Consider the following 12,884-nt stretch of genomic DNA (forward strand, 5'->3'; position numbering starts at 1 on the left):
TTCTGATTTGTCTCAAACTCTAAGGCAATGTTGTATCTAGATATTTCAGTGTTATGAGTTAATAAAGTCCCATTTTTCCCTAATTACTTTGAGTTTGGCTTCTATCAAAATCAACAAAAATATCTCTAGCTAATAGATTTATCAATTTACAGAATGATTTATTTTCAAAAATTTGTGGAAATCTGGGAAAAGGGCTTGCCTGGTGAGACTGTTCCCCACAAAAGCAGCTGAGGTAGGAGCCTGAATTACTCTCCCAGTTTGATTGAGGACTTGTAGAGGACCGTGCAGTATCAAGCATGAGGCCAGAAAATGATATAAGGCTAAATCATAGATATTAAAGTCCCTAAGACCTATAGTAAATAGTCAGTCTGTTTTTGTGTTGCTATAAAGAAATATCTGAGGCTGATATTTCATAACTTATAAGGAAAAGAGGTTTATTTGGCTCATAGTTCACCAGGGCTAAACAAAAAGCATGACACCAGCATTTGCTTCTTGTGAGGATCTCAGGAAGCTTCAAATAACGATGGAAGGGGAGTAGGAGTCAACATGTCACATGACGATAGCAGGAACAAGAAAGAGGGGAGGGTTGTCATGCTCTTTTAAAGAATCAGCTCTCATGTCAGCTAATAGAGCAAGAACTCACTTATTACCACTGGGACGGCACCAGCCCACTCACGAGGGATCCACCTCCATGACCCAAACACATCCCACCAGACCCCACCTCCAACACTGAGGATAAATTTCAACATAAGATTTGGCGGGGACAAATATCCAAGCTATATCAACATTGAGCTCATAAAACATTGAATTGGAATTTTCTGAAAAACCGTGGAGAATTTGGCTTCATCTTTAAATTTGAGGTTTAAAAGAAAAAGTGCAGAAGTATAAACTCAAGTGCAAAAAGGCAAAGAGGAAACAAGAAGTAAGATTAAGAATTCACAGGAATTCACAGAAATCAGGAGAAGATTCTCACAAGCTGTAAACTGGCGGTTCAGGACATGTTGAACCAGATCTTCAAATGGTATGGGGCTCTAGATAACATCAATATTACAGGATTTTGTGAGACACATTTATCATTCATGATTACCTAGTCTGGACCCAAAAGGTCCCCATTTAATGATTGATTAAGATCCAACCTTGCTGTTTCCAACTTTTCAGTAGACATCAATATTCCAGAGATTAGCTTCCTGTTTCTGATAGGGAGCTGGGTACCAAAGGTCAGGCTTGGATTGAAAGAAAAAGTTAAAAGATAGATGGAAAAAAGAAGACAGTTCTCACCAATCTCTACACCCTCTCAAACACCTTTTCAAGACACCTCCTCTGAAATCTATCCCCCACTTTACTGAATGTTCATTGTTTCCTTAAAGGAGAAACAAACCCAAAATCGAAAAACTTCACTCAGTTTTAGATAGAATTTATTCAGCGATTATTCTGTAACCATGAGGAAAAAGCAACCAATAAATGTTGGTCAAGTGGAAATATAGGAAAAGCCATAGTATTTGATGACATGCTTGAGTAACTTAACTTATACACATTGTATTTCTTCTATGTAACAAAAAGAAACCCCCATACTTTAAGCAACTCTTGACCAGGATTTTTGTCTCTTGCAATCAAACAAAATCCTGAATAGTACACATATAAAAGATGCAAAAGTGGACAGTGAAACAAAAACTTTTTAAATTTAGAAAATCTTCATGAAGAAAAAAAAAAACTGTATGTGAATGCTGTGATTTAGATCCCTCTAAGAAAATAACTGTCATGTATCATAATAAAGCTGCCAAGAGAAGTTAAAGGTGAAAAAATACTAAATAAAGTTAACAAAGATCTCATTCAGTGAAATGCTATTTGTACAAAGAGTACTTGACCTTCAAAAGCCAGAATCTGCAAAGTTTTTAAGAGTTTGTAAACCACTGAGATAAATCCCCATTCAAAAGAAACAATCCTTATATTGGAAGATCTCATTCACGAAAGAAAACAAAAGTATCACTTCAGTGCAACCTCTAAGAATGAAAAAGACGCAAAATATGTCTTTGGATGGGCTAGAGATTAGAGCAGAAATGTTTTTAAACAGCAAGAAGAAAATGATACAAAATATTCACGCTAAATATCTGACACTGAAATCTCCATACAATTAGGAAAAAAAAAAAAGAAAATGCTTTAATAGAGCCTACAGATTTCAAACTCACATGACAATTGTTCAGATTTCTCCTTTATTTAAAAAAAAATCTGAAGAAGCTCTCAGATAAGGGTGCAAAAAATGTATTATGTAACAAATAAATAAATTTTTAGAGAGTGTGTCAGCCAAAGTCTTTAGCAAAGCACTACTAAGCAGTAGCACTACTAATTCCATGTGAGACAGATATTTGCTCTCAATAGACCTCAGGCTACTCTACTGTAAAGGAGGAAAAGGAATTTGAACTAGATAATAACTAAGACTCACTACAATCCTAAAACTCTTAAATAATACATTGCCTTATTACATAAATAATATGCATTCATTAGAGAACAAAGTATAAACACAGATTAGCAGAAGCAACAAGTGATTCTTGCCAAAACCAAGGTTATCTTCTTTGACAATTTATTTTCAAAACAACGAAACAGAGGTTTCAGAATACTGAGAGAGCTCAGTCAGATTTGTCTGTCTATTTTGTACCCAAGGTCATGACTTGGGTCATGACCTAAGGACGGGTCAGATGTTTGGGTCAGATATTACCTAAACTGCTTTTCAACCATCTGCTAGTGAGACTTTCTCTTTCAAACATGCAGGTCATCTAGACCTCTTCCGGGATAAATATTAAGACAAAAAGGGGGGTTTTATAGTCAAACTTTGTGGGTACAATCTGGAAATTTCTACAAAGCAGAATAATATTCCCATCTAATTGTACCTTCTTTTTCTTGGCTTCGCTGAAGCACTGAAGAACAATTTTTTTTCCCTAATAAAATCATTAAAAGAACTATAAACCAAAACTCTAGAAGACAGGGCTGTAATACAGATCTTTTAGACCCTTTATCTTCTCTTAAACTGTTAGGGTACTGAGCCTGTTAGGAAAGCTAATGTTAATTCATTGGTCCCATTTTTCCCCCAGGAGAAGAAAGATTGTCACATGTTCTATATTAAAAACCTCGCCAGTCTATAACCAGGATGGTATGAGGGTCTTCTGAGACAGTTGCATTTCAACTGGCTTTTTGTCACTTAACATATCAGAAGCATCTTTCCATTCATTAAATGTATCCCTGCATTATTATTATTATTATTATTATTATTATTATTTTATTTATTTATTTTTGAGACAGAATCTCACTCTGTCACCCAGGCTGGAGTACAATGGCAGGATCTCGGCTCACTGCAAGCTCTGCCTCCCAGGTTCACGCCATTCTCCTGCCCCAGCCTCCCAAGTAGCTGAGACTACAGGCACACGCCGCCATGCCCGGCCAATTTTTTGTATTTTTTAGTAGAGACAGGGTTTCACCGTGTCAGCCAGGATGGTCTTGATCCCCTGACCTTGTGATCTGCCCGCCTTGGCCTCCCAAAGTGCTGGGGATTACAGGCATGAGCCACCGCGCCCAGCCTCATTATTTTTTTTAAGAATGACTTTCTTCCTATTTTTAATTACAATGTAATACCTCCTCCATTGTTTCATCTTGAACAATTTACTTAAAATAAAAGCTTCAATTTCCTCATCAGTAAATTGAGAATAATATAATCCTATCTTTTGTTGTGAAAATTAAAGAGAAAATTAGTATGTGTCATTTATCACAGTGCTGGAAACATAGTATATTATAAGCATAAGATTTTTTTAAAAATTCAAACGGTATAGTAAATTATTAGTAAATTTTACTTTTACTAATAAATTTTAAAAGTAAATTTTACTTTTACTTTAAAAAAAGTAAAAAGAGCCTGTAATCCTACCACCCATAGCAACTTCTTTTGGCATTTTCTTTTAGTCTTTATAGAACTTTCTCTAGACATATATATATATATATGTAAGTGCTCACAGACACAAACTCATGCTTTTATTTTTTTGTCATTGTTTAGCAGAGTGTTATGTAAATATTTGTGTAATGTTGAGCATTGAGGATTTAATTAGCATAAATGTGACTTTATGAAAAGTCTCTATTGTATTCAGCCCCAACCAATGGAGCATTTATTTCATATAATGTTTGACATATTAAAAACTCAGTATAAAAATAATCTGAATATTTTTCACAGTTCATTAGAATATGATTTAACTTATAATTTGAAAAATGTATGTGTGGGCTTATATCAATTAAAATTATTTGCCTACAAGTAACAGAAAATGTAATTCAAATTGAATTTAACAATGGAAACATTTATATTGCCCTATAACTAGAAATTCAGAAATAGGGTGTTCATCAAGGTTGGCTTGATCTAGTATTTTGGGCTCAATTTATTTTGGTCTTGATCGCTTTCAGATTTTAGATTCATCTCCATGCTATTAACAAGATACAGAACTTCCTTGTATCACATTTACACATGAGAATGGCACAAGGTAAAGTTATGATTTACTTCTAGAAGTTATCTGGAGATTCAGCCATAATAGGTTAATAGGTATCAGGTTTACCCTCCTGCAGTAAATAGCAACAAAGCAGAGCAAATATATGAGGTGGATGTTTTCAAGCATTAGACAAAAGAAAGCATGGGACAGTGATCTTTGGGAGAAGAGAAACACATAACACAAGTTCTACTTTTACTCCTGTTTTTGTTCTATGCACACTTTCAAACTGCCTCAGATAGAGGTATAACCTGAATCAGTCTTGCTGAATGTATAATATTAATATTAGAGTTAAGGATTGCTGAAACAGTAAGAATTGGCTAAACAGGGTGCCAGAGAGGAAGAGATTATGCAAAGAAGGAAATACATAAATATATTAGAAATTATCTTGAGTCTTTGGTCAGATCCTTAGTTGTGTATGCACAGGGTGGAATTCTGCAAGGCCTGATGGGGATCAACTACTGGAAGTCTTTAAGCTGAATAAAGATTCCAGAGAACATACAATGCTGAGATTCTGAGCACTCATAGACTTCATACAGCTTTCTAAGCATCAATATCTTTTAAACCTATTTTTTATGTGACATCAGAAAAGCCATAACTTAGGAATAGGGCATATCTTAGTCATAATGCAGGGCCTCTGTAGACTCACACAAACAAAGCTGAAAACAATCACTCTAAAGAATCACCAAATCTATAAATCAACTTTCTGCCAAAATAAAAATTGACACTTTGTAAAGAAAAACAACATAATTTAGACTCTCAACGTGATTTTTAAAACGTGTAGCATACAGTAAAAAATTACTAGATGTAATTTGGCTCATAACCAGGAGAAAAAAGAAATCAATAGAAATACTCCTAGATATAATAAACATGTTAAAATTAACAGGAGAAAATTTAAATTGATACTTTCACAACATCATGAGAATTTCTGAGTGCTAGCCACTTTGTCTGTTCTCAAGTAGACAAATGTAAAATATCCCAAATACTCTCCCAATTTCCCAAATATAAAAGAAAATGTTATAATTGGATGTCTTCACTGTCAATCACCCCAGGTACAAAGGGGAAAACAGTTACCTTTGGAAAGGAAGAAACAGTAACTAGATCATATTAATAAAGCCTGACTGTGGGTCAACTTCATTTTGCCTGCCTTACGCCGATATGGTGATGTTGGAAGATAAAAGATAGATAGGTGTTTGTGGGCATTATAATTTGAAACAGAGCCTAAGAGAATGTGATTAAATGGCTTTTTATTGGATACATTCTTTGGAACATACAACCTCCAGAGATTGAACCAGGAAGAAATAAAACTCCTGAACAGACCAATAATGAGTAGCAAGACTGAATCAGTATTTTAAAATCTCCTATCAAAAGAAAAGCCCAGGACCAGATGAGTTCACAGCCAAATTCTACCAAACCTATAAAAAAGAACTTATGCTAATCCTTCTGAAAGTATTTCAAAAAATCCAGGAGAAAGAAATTCTCCCCAATTAATTATTCAAGGCCAATATCACCCTGATACCAAAACCAGACAAAGTCACAACAAAAAAAGAAAACTACAGACCAATATCACTGATGAACATAGATGCAAAAATCATCAAAAAATACTAACAAATCAATCCAATAGACATCAAAAGGATAATACACCAAGATCAGGTGGAATTTATCCCAGGGACACAAGGACTGTTCAACATTTGCAAATCAATGTGATATATCACATAAACGGAGTTAAGAACAATAATCATATGATGATCTCATAGATGCAGGAAAAGCATTCAATAAAATTTAGCATCCCTTAATGATAAAAATCCTCAACAAACTAGGCATAGAAGGAATATACCTCAACATAATAAAGGCAACATGCAACAAACCCACAGATAACATATTTAACAGGAAAAAGTTGAAAGCATTCCCTCTAAGGAGTAGAAATAAGGAAATGATGCCCAATTTCACCACTATTATTCAGCATAGTACTTGAAGTCCTCACCAGAGTAATCAGGAAAGAGAAAAAAATAAAAGGCACCCAAAATGAAAAGAGGAAGTCAGACTCTTCCTGTTTACTGATGGTATGATCTTATATCTAGGAAACCCTAAAGACTCCACCAAAAAACTTAGATTGATAAATGAATTCAGTACAGCTTCAGGATAAAAAAATCAGCATGCAAAAATCAGTAGGATTCTATACACCAATAATGATGTAGCTAAGGAACAAGTCAAAAATGCAATCTTACAGTAGCTACAAATAAAAAATAAAATAACTAGGAGTATATTTAACCAGGAAGGTGAAAAATCTCTACAAGAACTACAAAACCCTGATGAAAGAAATCATAGGTTATACAAACAAATGGAAAAAACATCCCATGCTCATGGATTACAAGAATCATTATTGTTAAAATGACTAAACTGCCCAAAGTAATCTACAGATGTAATGCAATCCCTATCAAATTACCAATGTCATTTCTCACAGAATTAGAAAAAACAATTCTAAAATTTATATGGAACCAAAAAAGAACCTGAATAGCCAAAGCAATCATAAGCGAAAAGAACACAGCTGGAGGCATCATGCTACTTGACTTCAAATTATACAGCAAGGCTATGGTAACCAAAGCAGTATGGTTACCATAGCCATGCTGGTAAAAATAAAATAAAATAAACATTCAGATCTCAATGGAGCAGAATAAAGGACCCAGAAATAAAGCCACATTCATACAATCAACTGATCTTCTAGAAAGTCAACAAAAATATGCATAGGGAAGGATACTCTATTCAATAAATGGTATTTGCAAAATTGGGTAATCATATGCAGAAGAATGAAACTGGACCTACATCTTTCACCACACACAAAAATTAACTTAGGATAAAATTAAAGACTTAAACATAATACCTGAAACTATAAAAATCCCTCAAAGAAAACCGAGGAAAAACTCTTCTGAACAATGGCCATGCAAAGTCGTTATGACTAAGTCCTCAAAAGCAAATGCAACAAAAACAAAAATAGACAAATGGGACTTAAACTAAAAGGCTTCTGCACAGCAAAAAAAAAACAATCAATAGAGTAAACAGAAAACCAACAGAATGAGAAAAAATATTTGCAAACTATGTATCTGACAAAGGGCTAATATCCAGGATCTACAGGCAACTCATACAAATCAATAAGGAAATAAAACAAATAACCCCATTTAAAAAATGGGCAAAGGAAATGAACATTTTTCAAAGAAGATATACAAATGGTGAACAAGCATATGAAAAAATAAACATCACTAATCATCAGGGAAATGCAAATTAAAACCACAATAAGATATTATCTTATACCAATCAGAATGGCTATTATTAAAAAGTCAAAAATAAACCAGGTATTAGTGAGGATGCGGAGAAAAGGGAATGCTTATACACTGTCAGTGGGATGTAAATTAGTACAACATTTATGGAAACAGTATGGAGAGTTCTCAAAGAGCTAAAATGAGAACTACCATTCAATCCAGCATTTTCACTATTGGGTATATACCCAAAGGAAAAGAAGTCATTATATCAAAAAGATACCTGACACAGGGCACGGTGGCTCACGCCTGTAATCCCAACATTCTGGGAGGCCAAGGCAGGCAGATAACCTGAGGTCAGGAGTTCGAGACCAGCCTGACCAACATGGAGAAACCCCATCTCTACTAAAAATACAAAATTAGCTAGGCGTGGTGGCGCATGCCTGTAATCCCAGCTACTAGGGAGGCTGAGGCAGGAGAATCACTTGAACCTGGGAGGCAGAGGTTGTGGTGAGCCAAAATTGCACCACTGCACTCCAGCCTGAGCAACAAGAGTGAAACTGTCACAAAAAAAATAAATAAATAAATAAAGATACCTGCACCCATATGTTTATCGCAGCACTATTCACAATATCAAAGATATGGAATCAACCAAAGTGTCCATTAAAAGGGGACTGAATAAAGAAAATGTTTTTATATTTTAGACAAAGAAAATGTTTTATTTATACACACACACTATGAAATACTACTCAACCATAAAAAGAATGAAATTATGTCTTTTGCAGCAACACAGATCGAACTGAAGGCCATTGTCTTAAGGGAAATAACCTATATTGCATGTTCTTACTTACAAGTAGGAGCTAAACAATGGGTACACATGGACATACAAAGTGGAATTATAGACACTGGAGACTACAAAATGTGGAAGGATGGGAGGGAGGTGAGGGCTTAAAAATTACCTATTGGGTACGATGTTCACTATTTAGTTGATGGGTACACTAAAAGCCCAGACTTCACGACTATGCAATATATGCATGTAAGAAATCTGCACTTGTATGCCTTAAATAGTCCTGTATTTGATTGTAAAACTTATTTCCCAAATCAGCCAAGATTCATTCAGAAAAGCAAAATTCATTTTACCTGTTTCAAGCAACAGGATGTTACATCCGGTAACTTTGATGATTACAAAATCAGTGGAAGGACTGGTGGAATGAAGGTCAGAAAAAGCCAGCACTAACTCTCGGGGTCACCAGTGGCTTTCAGAAACTTCAAAGGTTACAAGCATTGCAAGATATAGCTGGCAATGAACATAGGTGCTCTTGCTCCATGGTAGGTGATATTCAAGTAAATGCCCAGAGACCTCTACAAAAAGGCCTGTCTCAGATTGCTCCTCATGAATCTATCCACTGCTGCTGAAGCAGTCTTTAGTCTTTCAAATAACATACAGACGCTTCTCAATGATAGAATCTAACCCAGAATTCTGCTGGCCAGGATTCTGAAAATTTTGTTTCCAGGCATCCAATTTCCACTAAACAGGAAAGATTCTAGAAGAAAGAAAATGCCTCTGAGTTGCCTATAGGCCATCAGAAATATCTTCCATCACCCTTGTTTATCAAGACTTACATGCATTGTGTTTGCAAAATACTTTCACACACTTTTTTTTTTTTTTTTTTTTTTTTTTTTTTTTGAGACAGAGTCTCACTCCATCACTCAGGCTGGAGTGCAGTGGTGAGATCTTGGCTCACTGCAACCTCTCCACCTCCTGGGTTCAAGTCATTCTCATGCCTCAGCCTCCCGAGTAGCTGGAATTTCAGGCACACACCTCCACAGCCAGCTAATTTTTGTAGTTTTTGTAGAGACAGTGCTCCTCCCGCCTTGGCCTCCCAAAGTGCTGGGATTATAGGCATGAGCCACCACGCCTGGCCTATTTTCTTACTTGAGTTTCACCATAACATTTTGTGCTCATATGGCTGATGTTGTTACCCTTAATTTACATTTGCCTTTTCTTTATTCATTCTACAATGTGCTGTTGGCCCAAAGATGCTGAGTTGTATTCCAGCAGATGCATTCTAATCAAGGAAATTTTTTGACTCTAAGGTAGCAATTTAACTTCCACATCAAATGGTGTGATAGTGAAGGTCACTAATAGTAGTACCCAAGTGAACTTACAAGTTTAGTTCTTCAAATGGTACTTTATTTATGTTATCTTCAAATATGAGAATTCTTAATATTTCTAACTTTATATTAATGAGGAATAATTGTGTAGACTTCTCTTACAAATGTGAAAAGGACTGAAAAGTTATACAGTCAGACTTTCACTACCTACCAGTAATCACTTGCAAGATCAAGTTGGGCAGCATACAGAAATTTTTTGAACATTTAATCAACAAACCTAAACACATAAAGTAGCAATGGTAAATGGTACAGTTAATATTAATAAACAAACACATATAAAATAGTTCTTGTGTGGCATGGGGAATTGAGAAAACAAGAGAAATAATCAATGCAACCAATGAATCACAAACCATGGCATCTCAAGGAGTTCTATTAAAAGTAATGGCAAAAACTGCAATTACTTTTGCACCAACCTATATAAGACCTGTATATTCTGTCACTAACAGTTCCAACAATATAAATTTAAATTTGGCTGAGGTACCGGGCCTGGAGGAGAGGTCCACAGTCCTGGCTGGGGGTCTGTGTGGTCTCAGTCTCCCAGCCTGCCTCACTCCTTGGTTTGGGGCCAGGCCACCATTCCCCGGGCTCCTGGGTGACCCTTCTGCAGCTGGACGGGTGGTGACCCTGACTGTCCAGGGCTGGCCCCCCGTGGCTGAGGTCTTGCCTTTGTGGAATGTTGGGGCCCCACCCTTACAAGCCTTGGGGTTGACTGTTCCACATGCATTTTTGTGTGAGCTTCCATTTAGGAATCCCCTCCTTTCACAGAGGGGGCCAGCCTGACCAATATGGTGAAACCCTGTCTCTATTAAAAATACAAAAATTAGCCAAGTGTGGTGGCACATGCCTGTAATCTCAGCTACTGGGGAGGCTAAGGCAGGAGAATTGCTTGAACTCAGAAGGCAGAGGTTGCAGTGAGCCGACATCATGCCACTGCATTCCAACCTGGGCAACAGAGCGAGACTCCGTCTCAAAAAACAAAACAAAAAAAGAATGCCAGTGGGGCCTCCTCTGAGGAAGACTCACCCTCACACCCTGTAGTTCTGAGGCCCTGGACAAGGAGCCCGGAAGAGCAGTATCTACCAGCCCCACCAGCCAGGAGCAGGTGCTAGTGCCACTGCAACAGGGGCTGGCCCAGGAGGACAGCCTCAACAAGCTAGCTTTGCAGTACAGCTGCAAAGTCGCAGATATCAAGGTCAACAACTTCATGAGAGTTGTTGACCTTTCAGACTTACACGCCATTACGATTCCAGTGAAAAACAACAGGATCCTAATAGAGACCCACAAATAACTAAAACCCCTTCTGAGCCCATTTGCAAAGACCGAAGTGACCATAGAACTGCCAAATCCAGACAGCAGCCACAGACACTGATGCCCAGGCCAGTCAACTGATGGATTTCTTTAAGGAGAGTGACCAGAATATTGAGCGTGCATTGCAGTCACAAATCTTTTTATGGGAAAGTTACTGCATAGAGACTCTCCTATCAGCAATTGCTCCCAGCTCCTCCAAAGATGCCAACAAATGGTGCAGACTGTGGAATTCAGTGATGGAATGTCTTTTTTATCATGCTTCTAGTTGGGATTGTTTTACCCATCTTTCATTTGGTCTATTTTAAAATACAGGCTACTGGCAAGACACCTAATAGCATGAACACAGCTCCTGTCCCCAGTGGTTCCGTGGCAATGAGTACAATGCCAGGGCAAATCCCCAGGTGAGTGATTCCAGAGACAACCACAACCTCTTCAGACAGCCAGTTCAGTCAGACCACCCAGCCAGGGAACTAAGCTTTGTTTTTAAAGAACCGGCCCAGCTTTTGCAATTGGCTCTTGAAGTGCATCAGCTGTCACCGGCCACATCCTAGAGGTGCTGCATTTTATGTCATGGGAAGGATGGACACATTTCAGAAGTCACCACAGTGTTCTCAATTGCAGTGACCCTGAGGAATGGCCTCACCCAACCCAAGCCTCCAGGATCAAAAGCACCAGCACCCTTAGCCTCTTCTATCCAGAGAGGATCAGCAGCAAGGCATTTACATGTGACAGATGGTTATTTCTTGTAGACATTTAGTGGACTGGCAATGTCTTCACGGCAGCACTGTGTGGGTCCCCAAGGTGGATATGCTTGGAGAGAAAGGAATGGCCTCGACCAAGGGACCTGTAGTGTGGGAGGCCCTGTAATTGGTGTGGGTTGTCTGGTTGTCGCAGTTTCCCTACTTGCTGGGGAGCAGGGACTGGCTCTGACAAGGGTTGTTCTCTGTCTCCCTGGCAAAGGTGCTGTGGAATAGTCTTGGCATGTGATCCCTGTTTTAGAGAATGACAAATTACAATTGCAACAAGCCCTACTTCATGTTTGCCTCATCAGTTAGTCTTTTTGAGGCAATCCCACTTCTAGAATTGAAAAAGCCCCAAGTCCAAACTGTGCACTGTTGAATAAAGGGCAGTTCTGCCCCTGTCCTTTTAGAGCTGTTTAGTCTGACACGCAGGCACGTCTCAAGCCAAGCATATGCACACAGAGCCGTTGCCCAGTTCCACAGAGGTTCCCTAGATTCTCCCAGGTGGCCTCCTTGGAAGGAGCGCTTGCTGGCCAGCATCTGCAGAGGAGGATGGGTGCCTGTTGCTGAGGCGCCAGCATGGATATCTACCTGAAGCTGCGCAGTCGCCAGGCCAGCGCTGCTGAGAGTAGCAGCTCCTGTACTATTTGGCACAGGGTGTTCCCTGCTGCTTCCTTAACTCAGTTCTTAGGAACTGTAGTGTCACAGCACGAGAGTGTGTCCCTAAAATAACACTCTATATACACTGTAGCTCGTAATGTTAAAGGACCAAATGCTTCATGGAGGGGCTGGAGGTGACCCTTGCCATCGAAAGGCCATCAAAACATGGGGCCTGATACCTGAGGGAAGAGGCCTGCAGTTTACCTGGTCCTCCTCCCTGCCAAGGCAACAGC

At 38.2% G+C, this 12,884-nt stretch overlaps 1 pseudogene; it reads left to right on the plus strand.

Annotated features, from left to right (window-relative positions):
- Window positions 1–11,778, plus strand: part of LOC107129758 (lysM and putative peptidoglycan-binding domain-containing protein 4 pseudogene) — a 32,537-nt pseudogene extending 20,759 nt beyond the window's left edge.
- The last annotated feature ends 1,106 nt before the right edge of the window (window positions 11,779–12,884 follow it).

The sequence above is a fragment of the Macaca fascicularis genome, chromosome 5, assembly GCF_037993035.2.
Source record: "Macaca fascicularis isolate 582-1 chromosome 5, T2T-MFA8v1.1".
Lineage (NCBI taxonomy): Eukaryota > Metazoa > Chordata > Mammalia > Primates > Cercopithecidae > Macaca > Macaca fascicularis.